The sequence below is a fragment of the Bos grunniens genome, chromosome 5 (genome assembly GCF_055505025.1).
Source record: "Bos grunniens cultivar Pamir isolate PY7600 chromosome 5, Bosgru_T2T1.0, whole genome shotgun sequence".
NCBI lineage: Eukaryota > Metazoa > Chordata > Mammalia > Artiodactyla > Bovidae > Bos > Bos grunniens.
In genome coordinates this window covers 91951101-91967558 of record NC_141169.1, presented here as the reverse complement: position 1 = coordinate 91967558, position 16458 = coordinate 91951101, and the positions used below count along the sequence as shown (strand labels likewise).

The 16458-nt window shown below is 39.2% G+C and overlaps 1 pseudogene; it reads left to right on the top strand.

Moving 5' to 3' along the window:
• Window positions 1-14709: 14709 nt before the first annotated feature.
• LOC147372608 (MORF4 family-associated protein 1-like) lies at window positions 14710-15831 on the top strand (annotated as a pseudogene).
• Window positions 15832-16458: the final 627 nt, after the last annotated feature.

The window sequence follows — 16458 nt, the reverse complement described above, 5'->3', positions numbered from 1 at the left end:
CGATGCATGATGCTGGATGCTTGGGGCTGGTGCACTGGGATGGCCCAGAGGGATGGTATGGGGAGGGAGGAGGGAGGAGGGTTCGGGATGGGGAACACATGTATACCTGTGGCGGATTCATTTTGATATTTGGCAAAACTAATACAATTATGTAAAGTTTAAAAATAAAATAAAATTGGAAGAATAAAAAAAAAATAAAATATAAAAAAAAATAAAATATAACTGATTAAAGCTCAAAAAAAAAAAATAAAATAAAATAAAATCAGTTGCAAGTTTCCACAAATAAGTAGATCTGCAAATGATGTATATAAAATGCTGATCCATTCATATCTATTCCCCATGTAGCTCTCTTGTCTTTATCCTTGATTCAGATTTATTCTTTCTCTTCTCTCCTTCTTTTCTATAACACCTCAACAGAAGCCCAACAGATAATGTCCATATAGACAAAGCTATGGTTTTTCTAGCAGTCATGTACAGATGTGAGAGTTGGACCATAAAGAAGACAGCACTGAAAAACTGATGCTTTTGAATTGTGGTGCGGGAGAAGACTCTTGAGAGTCTCTTGGAAAGCAAGGAGATCAAACCAGTCAATCCTAAAGGAAATCAACACTGAACATTCATTGGAAGGACTGATGCTGAAGCTAAAGCTCCAATACTTTGGCCACTTGACACAAGGAGGTGACTCACTGAAAAGACCCTAATGCTGGGAAAGGTTGAGGGCAAGAGGAGAAGGCAGATAGAGGATGAGATGGTTGGAGGACATCACCAATTCAATGGACATGAGTTTGAGCAAACTCAGGGAGACAGTGAAAGACAGGAAAACCTGGTGTGCTGAAGCCCATGGGGTTGCAAAGAGTTGGACACAACTTAGCATCTGAATAACAACAACATATAAGGTAAAAACAATGAAAAAACAGAGACCATCTCTTGTGCCCATTTGGGAATACTTGTTTGTGTATACTATTCTAAGTTCTTAGAAGGCAAATACATACGTATTATCTAGGACTATTTCCTATAACAGATAAGTACATAACTGATAATATTTGATGGTTTCATGAAGTTGTATTTAGACTCGGTTTCCCTATAGCTGATGAGCAGCTCAATCCAAAATGTTTGTTTTCTTTTTTTCACAGATATTGGTCTTTATTGGCTGCAGTCTATTCACCTTTCCCTGATTTTCTTTCAAGAAACTACCTCTTCCCTATTGTATGTTTTTACGGTAATTGCATGGCTTTGGAGACCAAGGGACCCAGGTCCTTTATGTGGTAAACCCAAGGGTCAGACATTTGACAACTTCAGCCAACCAGTTTTTCTCTCCTGGGACTGGGAATCTTGAGAGTGTGATGCAACAATGAAGAAAACATTATGGAGATGATTTCATTTCAGTGGCAGCTAAGGAGATGTCTTTTGCCATGGGGTGGTGGTTGGTCCTCCTGGTCCTCTAAAGCTCTCTTTGCTTCTCTTTGGTTCCAAGCTTATCCTCACAGCCTCCTTACCTGTTATTCCTGCATATAAAAACACCGTATCCATCACCATCATAGTCTTAAGTAAATTCTCTTTTAAGTTTAACAGCAGTCAGTTTCTATTGATCATAATTAAAGAAACTGATAGATTACCCTAGAAATAAAAGGGAACTTCAAAATATAATTTACAAGCTCTTCCTGATTTCAGTGAAACTACATGTGAGAGGAAAATTCAAAAGGGTGTTTCTTTGCCACATGGAGAAACAGAACACATGACTTATTAAAAACATACTTTTTAAACTATCCTCACATTTAAATACTTTCAGGCTGTTCTGGGGAAATACGAGCCAAATTTTATGAGAAAGGGGAGCAGTTACTGATGTGAAAGTGTTTCTGTGGTTCAGGAAAGAGTTAGTGAGAAGGATATTCATAGATTAAAAAAAGGGGGGGTTTAACTTGACTTGTTGTGAAGTCTGACACATTGTAAAATTTTTCTAGGTTAGGGAGAGTTCGAGATGAAAGCCTGAATGGTCAGTGTAATGTTAATGGAGTGAGTGGATGTGACAAGAGGATATGTCATCAATGGGCCCAATTAATACTTATGTTGACAGGCAGCTGAGTCATGAGATGACAGTGAGCAAAGAACTGTGAATGAGTGGACAGAAACCTATGGATGAGCAAAGATCACATAAGAAAACAAAAGATTGCACACCCTCAGACAAAATGTGATAATGGCTCCACTTGGTTAATACTAGTTAATAATTTTACTGAGAAACTTCAGTATTGATCACTAATTTTTTTAGGAATTTACCCTGATAATCTGTCTCTAATTTTCTCAAATGTTTCTGGAAAAAACTCAAAAATTGTGAATTCTGTGACATAGTGATTTACCCTAGTGTGGGCAACACAGAGCTTGCACTGAATGGATTGCTGGTGTGTGTGTGTGTGTTGGGGGGTGGAGGGGGTTGGTCAGGATACTAGCGTAAGTATACAGAAAAGCAAAGTGGGAAGAATGGAGGAAAATTCAAGCCTGAATCAAGATTCATACTGGAAAGAAATAAAAGCCAACATGAAGATTGCAAATGCTTAAGAGATAATAGAAAAGAAAAACGTAACAGAATACTTATATAAGAGCTCTGTTAAGGAGAAAGAAGAGCTGCAAAAAATAACAGAACTGACTGAAGAAGGACAGAGAGAACTACATGTGCTACAGTGTACAAATAGATTCAGGAAAAATGCTATACTTATGTCAAGCAAATTGCTGATAAAGGAAAGGCCTTTGGATTGGGTCATCCATATGTGTTTTACTACAGCATTCTTTTTTCTGATTTTTAATGAAAATACATCAATTGTTAAATTTAATGAAATGCTGAAGGGCATTTAGAAGATACCGTAGATCTATTGATGATGTTTCACCATCACGTAATTATTTCAGACAGCAGGCTGAATATATGCATGTCCATTTCAGTGGCTAGAATTACAGAGCCAGGGACTTGAAGCTCTATTAGCATCAAAATATGTGTGCTTGCAGGGGGGATAACGGCGGGGGTGGGGGGAAGATAGGGAGTTTGAGATGGATATGCACACACTGCTACATTTAAAATAGACAACCAACAAGGACCTACTATATGGCACAATGAATGCTGCTCAATTGTTAAGTGGTAGCCTGGATGGGAGGGGAGTTTGAGGGACAATGGATACATGCACAGGTATGGCTGAGTCCCTTTGCTGTCCACCTGAAACTATCAGAACATTGTTAATTGGCTACACTCCAATATAAAATAAAATTTTACCTATGTGCTTGACTAGCAAGAATGAAACAAAAGGAGGCAAGTCCAAAGTCAATTGTAGGGGCAGGTCTACAAATTATGATTTTTTTAAATTTTTGTACATGACAAGAAAAGCACTTTGGAGACAAACACACTTGTGTTCAAATTTGAGCTCAGCTCAGCTCTTTTCTGGGTGTGTGACCTCAGACAGTTATTCAATCTCTTCAAGCTTCAGTGCTTTCATCTGTTTTTTTTTGTTTTGTTTTGTTTTGTTTAAGACAAATGCTGTATGATCTATTTTAGTGAGGGTTGCATTGGATAACATATAAGTATAGTCAGTGATCTGGGGAAGGGAATGGCAACTCACTCCAGTGTTCTTGCCTGGAGAATCCCGTAGACAGAGGAGACTGGGAGGCTACAGTCCATGGGTCGCAAAGAGTCGGACACAACTGAGCGACTTTCACTTCACAATCGGTGACATAAAAAGTGTTTGATACTAGAGTTATTGTTTAATACCTGGACGTATGTAGTAAGATTCCAGGAGCTCCAACTTGTTATTTCCCTTCTTTTCTCAACTCTACCACCAGAAGTGGAAAAAAAAAACCTCATTGATACTCAAAAGAAAATCTGAAAACCCCTCTTAAGATTAAATTATTTCACTAAAGATTGTGTGGGCTTCCCTGATGGCTCAGTGGTAAAGAATCTGCCTGCAATGCAGGAGACGTGAGTTCCATCCCTGGGTCGGGAAGATCTCCTGGAGGAAGAAATGGCAACCAACCTCAGTATTCTTGCCTGAGAAATCTGATGGACAAAGGTGCCTGGTGAGCTACAGTCCACACGACTAAATGACTAAACACACACACACACAAAGATTGTGTATTATTTAAAATTTTTTAAAATACTTTTAAAAAGATAGCATGATAGCTTCATCAATCATTCTTACCTCAATTTATGAACATTTATGAACTCCTCTGTGTTGAATGCATTTTAATGGAAAGTCCACAAAAGCCCTGAACCCATTTGCAGTGATGGTGTGGATGAGAGGAAAAAGGGGAACTGGGAGTACAAAGACAAATTTTATCTTCTTTATGGTTATTATCTAGGGATTAACTTGGAGAGGAAAGTTATTACCAACCTAAATAGCATATTAAAAAGCAGAGACATTACTTTGTCAACAAAGGTCCGTCTAGTCGACTATGGTTTTTCCAGTGATCATGTATGGATGTGAGAGTTGGACTATAAAGAAAGCTGAGCACCGAAGAATTGATGCTTTTGAACTGTGGTGTTGGAAAAGACTCTTGAGAGTCCTTTGGACTGCAAGGAGATCTAACCAGTCCATCCTAAGGGAGATCAGTCCTGGGTGTTCATTGGTAGGATTGATTTTGAAGCTGAAACTCCAATACTTTGGCCACCTGATGGGAAGAGCTGACTCATTTGAAAAGACCCTGATGTTGGGAAAGATTGAAGGCAGGAGGAGAAGGGGATGACAGAGGATGAGATGGTTGGATGGCATCACTGATTCAATGAACACGGGTTTGGGCGAACTCCGGGGGTTGGTGATAGACAGGGAGGCCTGATGTGCTGTGATTCATGGGGTTGCAAAGAGTCGAACACGACTGAGCAAATGAACTGAACTGAACTTGGAGGGTTTAGAAGTGTTAGTGCGGGACTTCCCTGGTGGTCCAGTGGCTAAGACTCTGAGCTCCCCATGGAGGGGACCCAGGTTCAATCCCTGGTCGGGGAACTAGATCCCACATGCCACAACTAAGACATAGTGCAGCCAAATATATTAAAAAAAAAAAAAAAGAAGAAGTGTTAGTGGGCTAGGGGGTGGTGAAAAGATCTGTTTGATATTCAATAGTTATGACTTCCCAGTGTGCCATGAGGGTAAAATATAAAAGTCTTGATTAATATGCAGACATTCATAATTTGGGCTTCCCTGCTAGACCAGTTGGTAAAGAATCCGCCTGCAATGCAGGAGACCCCAGTTCGATTCCTGGGTCAGGAAGATGCATTGGAGATGGATTAGGCTACCCACTCCAGTATTCTTGGGCTTCCTTCCCTTGTGGCTCAGCTGGTAAAGAATCCACCTGCAATGCAGGAGACCTGGGTTCAATCCCTAGGTTGGGAAGATCCCCTGGAGAAGGGAAAAGCTACCCACTTTAGTATTCTGGTCTAGAGAATTCCATGGACTGTATAGTCCATGTGGTCACAAAAAGTTGGACACGACTGAGCAAGTTTCACTTTCATTCTTCATTCCTAATACATTTTTATTTATACATGGTCCTTATCCCTAGAACTCCTGGGAGTTTACTACATTACAATTCAGCCTCCACTTACCTTCACAGGTGTGTCAGTTAAGTGTATAAGGAGGAGGTCAGGTTACAGATACAAGAAAGAGAGCAGAGACAGATGAAACAATTTATCTATGGTCTCACCACCCGTAAGTTGTCAAGTAAGGCATGGAACCGGCCATGAACTAGATACCTCTACTGACAGGTAAGTGTACCAGAGTCCCATCCTAGGTGAGAATTGTCTTTTTCTGAACCCTCAGTGTCAACAGATGGAAAGATGGGAAGGTGGGGTTCAGGGAAGTCTGAATGAACAGTTTAGTAGACAATGAGTCATCGAAGATATGGTTGCTGTAGATTTGGTGGCTGTTAGGTAAGGTGGGAGTCGAGGCTGCTCTAAAGTTCAGAGCAGCTTTCTGTTGATTAGATGAGTGTCCCTATAAAGCCCTGAGAGCTCTTGCCTGCTGCCCCTTCCATTACATCCTCCTTTCACTGACTTCAACCTGGTGTTTGTTGAGTAAGTCCCTTTGCAGCTCTGCCACGGTTGAATGGGTCCTGAATCTTAGCCTTGGTGCATCTCCAACCACCAAGCCAGAATCACCTGGCAGCCACTTTTCAAGGCATAACTTGTCACATACAGAGCTCTGGCACTGAGCCAATTCTGAAGCCAGACTTTCACTTTGTCTCTCCAGTTATTTTTATCTTGAAGGTCACCATTCAAATGAAAATAAAGGAACACCCAACATGAGTGGGCTTCCCTGATCGCTCAGTTGTTAAAGAATCTGCCTGCAATGCAGGAGACCCCAGTTCTATTCCTGGGTGGGAAAGATCCACTGGGGACAGGATAGGCTACCCACTCCAGTATTCCTGGGCTTCCCTTGTGGCTCAGCTGGTAAAGAATCTGCCTGCAATGAGGGAGACCTGGGTTTGATCCCTGGGTTGGGAAGATCCCCTGGAGTAGGGAAAGGCTACACACTCCAATATTCTGGCCTGGAGAATTCCATGGACTGTGTATAGTCCATGGGGTCACAGAGTCAGAAACGACTGAGTGACATTCACTTTCAGCATGAGTATTTTCACATAGGGCTAACAAATGAGCACTCATCTGTTCTTTTTGCTTATAAAAATCTACCTTGCTTGTTTCTTGAGAAAAATGAAATGAGATGGTAGAATAATTATTAAAACTGAATGTTTAAGAATAAATGATTACGATCATTTATTCTGGGTAAAGTTATGAAAAGATGTCTAAAGCTTTAAATCATAGTCTTTCATACTGCTTATGATTATGAACAGCTTGAATTTAGGTCAGAAAAATGACATTCGTAAATTTGGTATGGAAGATCTACTGGTGATGCCTGGTGATCTAGTGGTTAAGACTCCACACTTTCAATGCAGGGGATTCGAGTTCCATTCCTGGCTGGGGAAAAAGGCTCCCACATGCTGAGAAGCACAACAGGAAAAAAAATTGGAATGGCTTATATGCAAACTCCTTCCCCTGACACTTAAAGCAAACCAAAATAAAGTTCCCACCGATTTTTTCTAGTTTTTTGCTTTTTTGGGGGAAATAATTGACATATATCACTGTATATGTTTAAAGCCTGATGGCTTGATTTACATATATTATGAAAGGATTGTCACAATAGATTTAGTTAATATCCATCTTCTCACGTAGATACAAGAAAAAAAAATCACCTTGTGATGAGAACTCTTGGGAGTTCTATTAACAGTCACTCTTAACAACTTTCCTATGTATCATAGGAAAACAGTGTTAACCAGAGTCATCATGTTGAACATTACATTTCTAGTACTTATTTAATCTCTTAATTAGAAGTTTGCACTTTTTGATCACACTCCCCCAATTTCTCCTCATCCTATATTCTACTCTTTATTATTATTATTTTTTTAAAAACTGCTCTTTAAGGGCAGTTAAAGTTTTACAGCAAAATTAGGGGAATGGTACGGAGATTTCCCATATATGCCCTGCTCCAACACATGTGTAGCCTCCCCTGTTATCAACATCCCTCACCAGAGTGGTACATTTGTTACAACTGATGAACCTACACTGGTACGTCATAAGCACCCAAAGTCCGTAGTTTACATTACAGTTCACTCCTTGTGGTATTCATTCTATGGGTTTAGACAAATGTATAATGACAGGTATCTTTCATTAAGGACTTCCCTGGTGGCTCAGTGGTAAAGAATCCACCTGCCAATCCAGGAGACATAGGTTCGATCCTTGGGTCTGGAAGATCCCCTAGAGAAGGAAATGGCAACCTACTCCAGCATTCTTGTCTGGAAAAACCCCATGGACAGAGGAGCCTGGCCGGCAACAGTCCGTGGGGTTGCAAAGAGCCCAACATGACTTAGTGATTCAACAACAATCTTTCATTATGGTATCATATAGAGTATTTTCACTGCCCTAAATATCCTTTGTAATCAGCCTATTCACTTCCTCAACCTGGGCAAACACTCATTGCTGATCACTGATTCTACTAGGTCCATAGTTTCTCCTTTTCCAGGACACCACACACTTTAAGACTGGCTTCTTTCACTTAGCAATACACATTCAAGTTCCCTCCGTGTATTTTCATGGCTTGATAGCTACTTTCCTTTTAGTTCTGCATAATGCTCCCTTGTCGGGATATACCAGAGCTTTTTTATGCTTTCATCTACTGAAAGACATCTCGGTTGCTTTCAAGTTTTGACAATCTTGAATAAAGCTTTTATAAACATTCATGTGTAGGCTTTTTTGTGGACATATTTTCCCACTCGTTTGGGTAATACCAAGGAGTGCAATCAGTGGATCACATGATAAAAATGCTTAATTTCATAAAAGAGAACAAAACAAACATGAAACTGCTTTAAAGTGCTTATCCCATTTTACATTCCCACCAGCAATGAACAAGAGTTCCTGCCTTTCCACATATTTGTTAGCAGTTGGTGTTGACAGTGCTTTGGGTTTTGGTTGTTCCAATAGCTAGGTGGAAGCTCCCTGCTGTAGTTTGCAGTTCCCGAATAACATATGATGTTAAGTATCTTGTCCTCGGCTTGTTTGCCATCCATATACCTTCTTTGGTGAGGTCTCTATTCAGGCCTTCGGCCTTTTTGAAATCTGGTTGTTTGTTTTCTTATTTTTGACTTTTAAAAGCTCTTTGTATGTTTTGGATAACGGTCCTTTATGTGATGTGTTTGCAGGTATTTTCTCCCAGTCTGTAGCTTGTCTTCTTATTCTCTTGACAGTGCCTTTTGCAGGAAAGTATTTTTAAATTTAATGAAGTCTAGCCTACCAATCATATTTTTAATGGATCATTTCTCTGGGTATCTAAAAAATCATCACATACCAATGTCATCTAGTTTTTCTCCTATGTTATCGTCTAGTAGTTTCATAGTTTTGTGTTTTACATTTAGGTCTGTGATCCATCTTGAGCTGTAACTTCCAGTATAATACTGAAAAGGAGGGATAAGAGGGAACATTCTACCCTTGTACTTGGTTTTACTGGGAAAGCTTCAAGTTTCTCACTATTAAATATAGTGTTAGCTTGAGGGTTTTTTTCCTTTATCAAGTTGGGAAAGTTACCATCTATCAAAAAGGAGTCTAATTAAAACGAGTTTTGGATTTTATCAAATGCTTTTCTGCATCTATGATAAGATCATGTGGTTTTTCTATTTTAACCTGATATTATGATGAATTACATTAATTAATTTTAAAATATTGAGCCAGCCTTGCACACCTAGGATAAGTTGCACTTGGTTGTGGTTTATAAATCTTTTTATATATTGTTGGATTTGATTTGCTAATATTTTGTTTATGATTTTTGCATCATTTTCATGGGAGATATGTCTATAGTTTTCTTGCAAGGTCTTTGTCTGGTTTTGGTATTAGGATAATGCTGACTTCATAAAATGAATTATAAAGTTTTTCCTCTGTCTATATCTTCTGGAAGACATTGTAGAGAATTGGTATAATTTCTTTCTAAGATGTTTCGTTGAAATCACCAGTGAACCTCTTTGGATTTGGTGCTTACTGTTTAAAAAGTAGCTAATTCAATTCCTTTAACAGATTCAGACCTATTCAGATGGCCTATTTCTTCTTGTGTGAGTTTTGGCAAATTGTATCTTTAAAAGAATTGGCCAGCTTTAACAGGTCAGGAAGCAACAGTTAGAACTGGACATGGAACAACAGACTGGTTCCAAATAGGAAAAGGAGTACGTCAAAGCTGTATATTATCACCCTGCTTATTTAACTTCTATGCAGACTATATCATGAGAAACACTGGGCTGGAAGAAACACAAGCTGGAATCAAGATTGCCAGGAGAAATATCAATAACCTCAGATATGCAGATGATACCACCCTTATGGCAGAAGTGAAGAGGAAATAAAAAGCCTCTTGATGAAAGTGAAAGAGGAGAGTGAAAAAGTTGGCTTAAAGCTCAACATTCAGAAAACGAAGATCATGGCATCCGGTCCCATCACTTCATGGGACCAGATGGGGAAACAGTGGAAACAGTGTCAGACTTTATTTTTGGGGGCTCCAAAATCACTGCAGATGGTGACTGCAGCCATGAAATTAAAAGACGCTTACTCCTTGGAAGGAAAGTTATGACCAACCTAGGTAGCACATTCAAAAGCAGAGACATTACTTTGGCAACAAAGGTCCGTCTAGTCAAGGCTATGGTTTTTCCTGTGGTCATGTATGGATGTGAGAGTTGGACTGTGAAGAAAGCTGAGTGCTGAAGAATTGATGCTTTTGAAGTGTGGTGTTGGAGAAAACTCTTGAGAGTCCCTTGGACTGCAAGGAGATCCAACCAGTCCATTCTAAAGGAGATCAGCCCTGGGATTTCTTTGGAGGGAATGATGCTGAAGCTGAAACTCCAGTACTTTGGCCACCTCATGCGAAGAGTTGACTCATTGGAAAAGACTCTGATGCTGGGAGGGATTGGGGGCAGGAGGAGAAGGGGACGACAGAGGATGAGATGGCTGGATGGCATCACTGACTCAGTGGACATGAGTCTGAGTGAACTCCAGGAGTTGTTGATGGACAGGGAGGCCTGGCGTGCTGCGATTCATGGGGTCGTGAAGAGTCGGACACGACTGAGCGACTGAACTGAACTGAACTGAACAGGTTATCAAATAGGTACATATAAAGTTGTTCATAGTATTCCTTCATTATTCCTTATTTATTTTATTATTATTCTAATAATGTCATCTCAAAATATGTACAGCAAAACTTTATCAGAATTACAAGGGTTAAGTATTCAAATCCACAATAAAAGAGTTTTTTATGCAACTCTCACTAACTTACTAGAGTAAGAAGACAGGAATTCAGGAAGGATATATTAGAATCAAATAACATTATAGCAAACTTGACTTTTTCAAATACACATGGATAGCCTCTCAAGAAGCCTCTCAAGAAGATAGCTGAGAATAGGAAATTAAGTAAAATAATTTAAAATGAAGTAAAGCTGGACAGCTGCATGCAAATCAATGAAGTTAGAACATACCCTCACACAGTACACAAAAATAAACTCGATATGGCTTAAAGACTTAAGTATAAGATAGGACACCATAAAACTCCTAGAAGAGAACATAGACAAAACATTCTCTGACATAAATCGTACCAATGTTTTCTTAGGCCAGTTTCCCAAGGCATTAGAAATAAAATAAAAAATAAACAGATGGGACCTAATCAAACTTATAAGCTTTTGTTTGCTTATAATGTTACAGTAAAGGAAAATATAAACAAAATGAAAAGACAACCTACAGATTGAGAGAAAATATTTGCAAATGATGTGACTGATAAGGGCTTAATCGCCAAAATATACAAACAGCTCATACAACTCAATAGCAGCAACAACATAAAAAACAACCCAAAGAAGATATACAGATGGCTGTTAGGCACATGAAAAGATATTCATTATCACTAATTATTAAAGAAATGCACATCAAAACTACAGTGAGGTACCACCTCACACCAGTCAGAATGGCCATCACTAAAACGTCTATAAATAAGAAACGTTAGAGGGGGTGTGGAGAAAAGGGAACCCTCCTACATGGTTGGTGGGGCTATAAACTGGTGTAGCCACTGTGGAAAGCCGTATGGAGGTTCCTTAGAAAACTAAAAATAGAGTTGCCATATGATCCAGCAATCCTATTCCTGGTCATATATTCAGACAAAACTATAATTTGAAAGCATGCATGCACCGATGTTCAAAGCAGCACTATTTATAATAGCCAAGACATGTAAGTAACCTAAGTGTCCATTGACAGATGAATGAATAAAGAAAATTTGGTAAATATATACAATGGAATGTCAATCAGTCATAAAAAAGGATTAAATAATGTCATTCCCAGAAACATGGATGGATCTAGAGATTATCATACTAAGCAAAGTAAGTCTGAAAGAGAAAGACAAATGCCATACGATATCATTTACACACGGAATCTAAAATATGACACAAGTGAACGTATCTACAAAATAGAAACAGTCTCACAGACATAGAGAACAGATTTGTGGTCCTCAAGGGGGTTGGGTGGGGGAAGGAAGGATTGGGAGTTTGGGATTAGCAGATGCAAACTATTATATACTAAATGAATAAACCACAAATTCCTATTGTAGAGTACAGGGAACTATATTCAATATCCTATGATAAACCATAATGGAAACAAACATGAAAAATAATATATATGTACAACTGGATCATTTTGCTGTATAGCAGAAATTAACAGTGTAATCAAATATACCTCAATAAAATTTTTAAAAATAAATTAAATGAAGAGAATATAAAGATAAGAACAGGAATTAAGGTCTCTGTCTCATATTCTTGTGTGTGTGTGTTTGCTGTTGTTTTGTTTTCATTTGCTTTTTAAAATCCTTTAAAAATATAAAAATTATTCTTAGCTCACCGAGCCAAACAAAAACAGGCCATGGGTCAGATTTGGCCTGAGAGCTTTGGTTTTCTGACTCCTGCTATAGATCATACAGACATTAAAATGATCATAAGAGGATATTCTGAAAAACTTCATGCCAATAAACTTAAAAATTCAGATAACATGGACAAAAGCACAAGCTACAAAACAAATACAAGAATAGAAAGCCTAAATTGTTTTATAACTATTGAAGAAACTGGATTGGTAATTTAATTCCTTCCCACAGAGAATAACCACAGGCCCAGATGGCTTTGCTGGTGAATTCTACCAAACATTTAAACAGATTTTTCTAGAGGACAGTAAACCAGGGACTACATCCCATCATTTTTAAGGGAGCCTAATAACCTTGATATCAAAACATGACAAAAACATCATGAGAAAGGAAAATTCCAAGCCAATGTCACTCATAACACAGATTGAAAAAAGTCCAAGTGAAATATTAACAAATCAAACTTAGCAAAATATAAAAATTTGGGTTCATTCCAGGAATACAAAATTGATTGAACAGCCAAAAATCAATCAACATAATTTATCACGTTAATGGAAGAAGGGAAAAATCGCATGACTGTCTTAATAAATGGAGAAAACACTGTGATAAAATTCACTGCTTATAATATTTTTAGCAAAAGAGAAAGAGAATGGAATTTCTGTATTTCAAAAACAGTATCAACAGGAAATACGCAGCAAGCATTAAGGTTAGTTGTGAAATGATAAAAGCGTTCCTACTGAGACCTGGAACAAGACAAGCGTGTCTGCTATCACCATTCCCTTCAACACTGAACTGAAGGTCCCAGACAGTGCACAGAGGGAACACAGCTATTATAGAAAAGAGAGAGACAATTGGAAAGGAAGAAATGAAAAAGAACACTTTCTCATTATTCACAGATGACATGTGCATATGTTCACAGACATTCCAAAAAAGGAATGTAAATGGGACAGCCATTTTGGAAAATAATATGGAGGTTAAACACACACAAATAGAACTACCATATCATCTAGCAAATTCCAGTTCTGAGTGTTTATCCGAAGGAAACTAAATGACTATCTCAAAGAGACACCTGCAGAGCAGTAAGTTGATTCCCTGTGCTATACAGTAGGTTCTTATTAGTTATCTATTTTATCTGAAACTAGTATAATATTGTATATTAATTGTGAAAGTGTGTTAGTCATTCAGTCATGTCCAACTCTTTGCAACCCCATGAACTATAGCTAGTTAGGCTCCTTTGTCCATGGCATTTCCCAAGGAAGACTACTAGAGAGGTGGCCATTTCCTTCTCCAGAGGATCTTAGCCACCCAGGGATTGAACCCACGTTGCCTGCATTGGCAGGCACATTCTTTACCACTGAGCCACCAGGGAAGCCCAATGGTTATGTTACCTAAGCTAATTGTGCTAGTCATTTTACTATATATAATCATCAAATTGTACACCTTAAATTTACACAACACTATATGTCAATTATACCTCAGTAAAGCTGGGGTGTGGAGAAGGAAACGGCAGCCCACTCCAGTAATCTTGCCTAGAGAATCTTGTGGACAGAGGAGCCTGGTGGGCTGCTGTCCGTAGGGTCACACAGAGTTGGACATGACTGACGTGACCTAGCGTGCATGCGTGCACTGGAGAAGGAAATGGCAACCCACTCCAGTGTTCTTGCCTGGAGAATCCCAGGGACAGAGGAGCCTAGTGGGCTGCCGTCTATGGGGTTGCACAGAGTCGGACACGACTGAAGCGACTTAGCAGCAGCAGCAGCAAAGCTGGGGGGAGGGAGAAGAAACTCCATAAGAATTACAGATATTTGGCACTAACAAGAGAGTTCAACAAATTGCTATATAAAATACACAGAAGCATTTCTTTCTGTATGACAGGTCATAAGTCTCCTCCTCTGTTATCTTCTAAAGGCTTCAATTAAACACCAACGTATTTCTGTATATCAGCAATGAACAGTCAGAAAATAAGAGTTTAGACCATTTATACAACAAAATTGAAAACATCCAATTACCGAACATCGAACTTAACATAAGATACACAGGACTGGCTGTGTTGTGAAAGAATTACTAACACCAGCAAGTTGAGGGCTCTGCTGTTTGCCTGCGAGGCAGTTCTTTCCAGATCAGCTGGGAAGTTGGAGGAGTAAAGGGAAATTTTTAAAAGATAATTCAGGAATACTGTTGACCAGGAGTGTGGATCACTTCGACTGCAGCAGAGAGTGTTGAGCAGTAACAGTCCTGGGGCTATGGATCTGAAGCAGTGGCAGGAAAAATGGGGACCTTGGACCTGGACCAAGTGGAAGCTCCAGAGGAGGTGGGTGTGCTGGAGCCCGAGATAGATTTCGAGCAATTTCTGCTCCCAGGCATCAACTGCATGCCGGAGGACATCAAAGTGCTCACCTGAGGACCAGGAACAAGTGGTGGGAGGTGGACCATCTGCTGAAAACACAGGTGGAGGCCTCAGAGCAGGGCACCTTGAATTGCATTCAGCATCCCTGTGGGCAGGCTGACGACAGAGCATCCGAGTTGTGTGAGAAGGCCAAGGGAAAAGCCAAGGAGATGGAGAAAGAGGCCGAGATGTCAATGAAACTGGTCTGGTGCAGGGAGGAAAGCGAATTGCCCAGAAGGAGGGTCATAGGTTCACAGGTGATGGACTCCGGTCAACTGGTAAGATTAGGCTAACACCTCAAGGAAACTGACACAGCTTATTATTTTCTCTATAATAATAGAGAAAATATTATTATTTTTGTTTTTGTATGTTTTTCACCCCCATGTAACAGCCTCCCTTAGGATCAGTGGTGGGTGACCTCCTTAGAGGTTTAGATTGTCAAATACATTTGGTTCTTAAAAAATTACTTTTGTTTGAGAAATACTCTAATAAGGGATATCGGGCTTATTAAATAGCTGTTTCAGTGGTCAGATTTATTTTGTTACTTTGTTGTGTTTTTTAAATGTTGGGCACGGACCAACAGTAGCTTTCACCCATGTGACCAGGTTGTTTTAAGTGTATGTTGATGTTTATGTGTATGTAGTTGGTTTATTGTTGCTTTTATGGAATTCGAAGAGAAGATTCTAGACAATATATTAAAATTCAGTGGACTAGCTTGATTCCAAAGTGGCAACCAATGGAAAAGCAATGGACTAAGAACAGTGAGGGCACCCTTAAAGAAATTCATGGTGGGAGAAGCTACTCTACAAGACACTGATAGTTTCCCTCATGTGGCTGTAATGAAGACAAGCATATTAATGAAAGGATAGGCAAAATAATGGCATAAAATCAAGACTGCGCACTTATAGATTCCTGAATGATTAAGATAACACTTCTGAACCTTAGGGAAAGCGAAACTTTACGATCAATGTTGTTGAAAATATTGCTTATCCCCACTGGGGGTAGCTGGGGATGGTAACAGGGGGAAATGGACTTGAATTCAATTATATACCACTCAGAAAAAAACAGCTCCAGATGGATTGCAGATTTAAATGTGAAATACAGAACTCTGAAGCTTTTAGAAGATAAGATAGATGAATATATTTATGATCCAAGGTAGGAAAAAACTTTATAAACAAGACACCAAAAGTATCATCATAAAGGAAAGATTGACAAATTTTGCTACTTTGAGTTCATTAAGACACCAGTAAGGAAGTACAAAGTAAGCCACAGAGTGAGAGGCAAAGTATTTTGAATCAGAGAAACAATTCTGCAAATCAACAATAATAATAAAATCTGGGACTTCCCTGGTGATCCTTTGGTTAAGACTCTGTGCTTCCAATGCAGAGGGCACAGGTTTGATCCCTGGTCGGGGAACTAAGATCCCAAGTGCCATATGGTACCATCAAAAATAAAATAAATTTTAAAATCATCATAATAATAAATTCTGGCAACCAAAAGGAAGATGGGGAAGAGATTTGAACAGCCACTTCACAAAATATGATAGTCAATAGCCAGTGAATATATGCGCATATGAGTTGAATAACTCTTCCTTGGTAGCTCAGATGGTAAAGCATCTGCCTGCAATGTAGG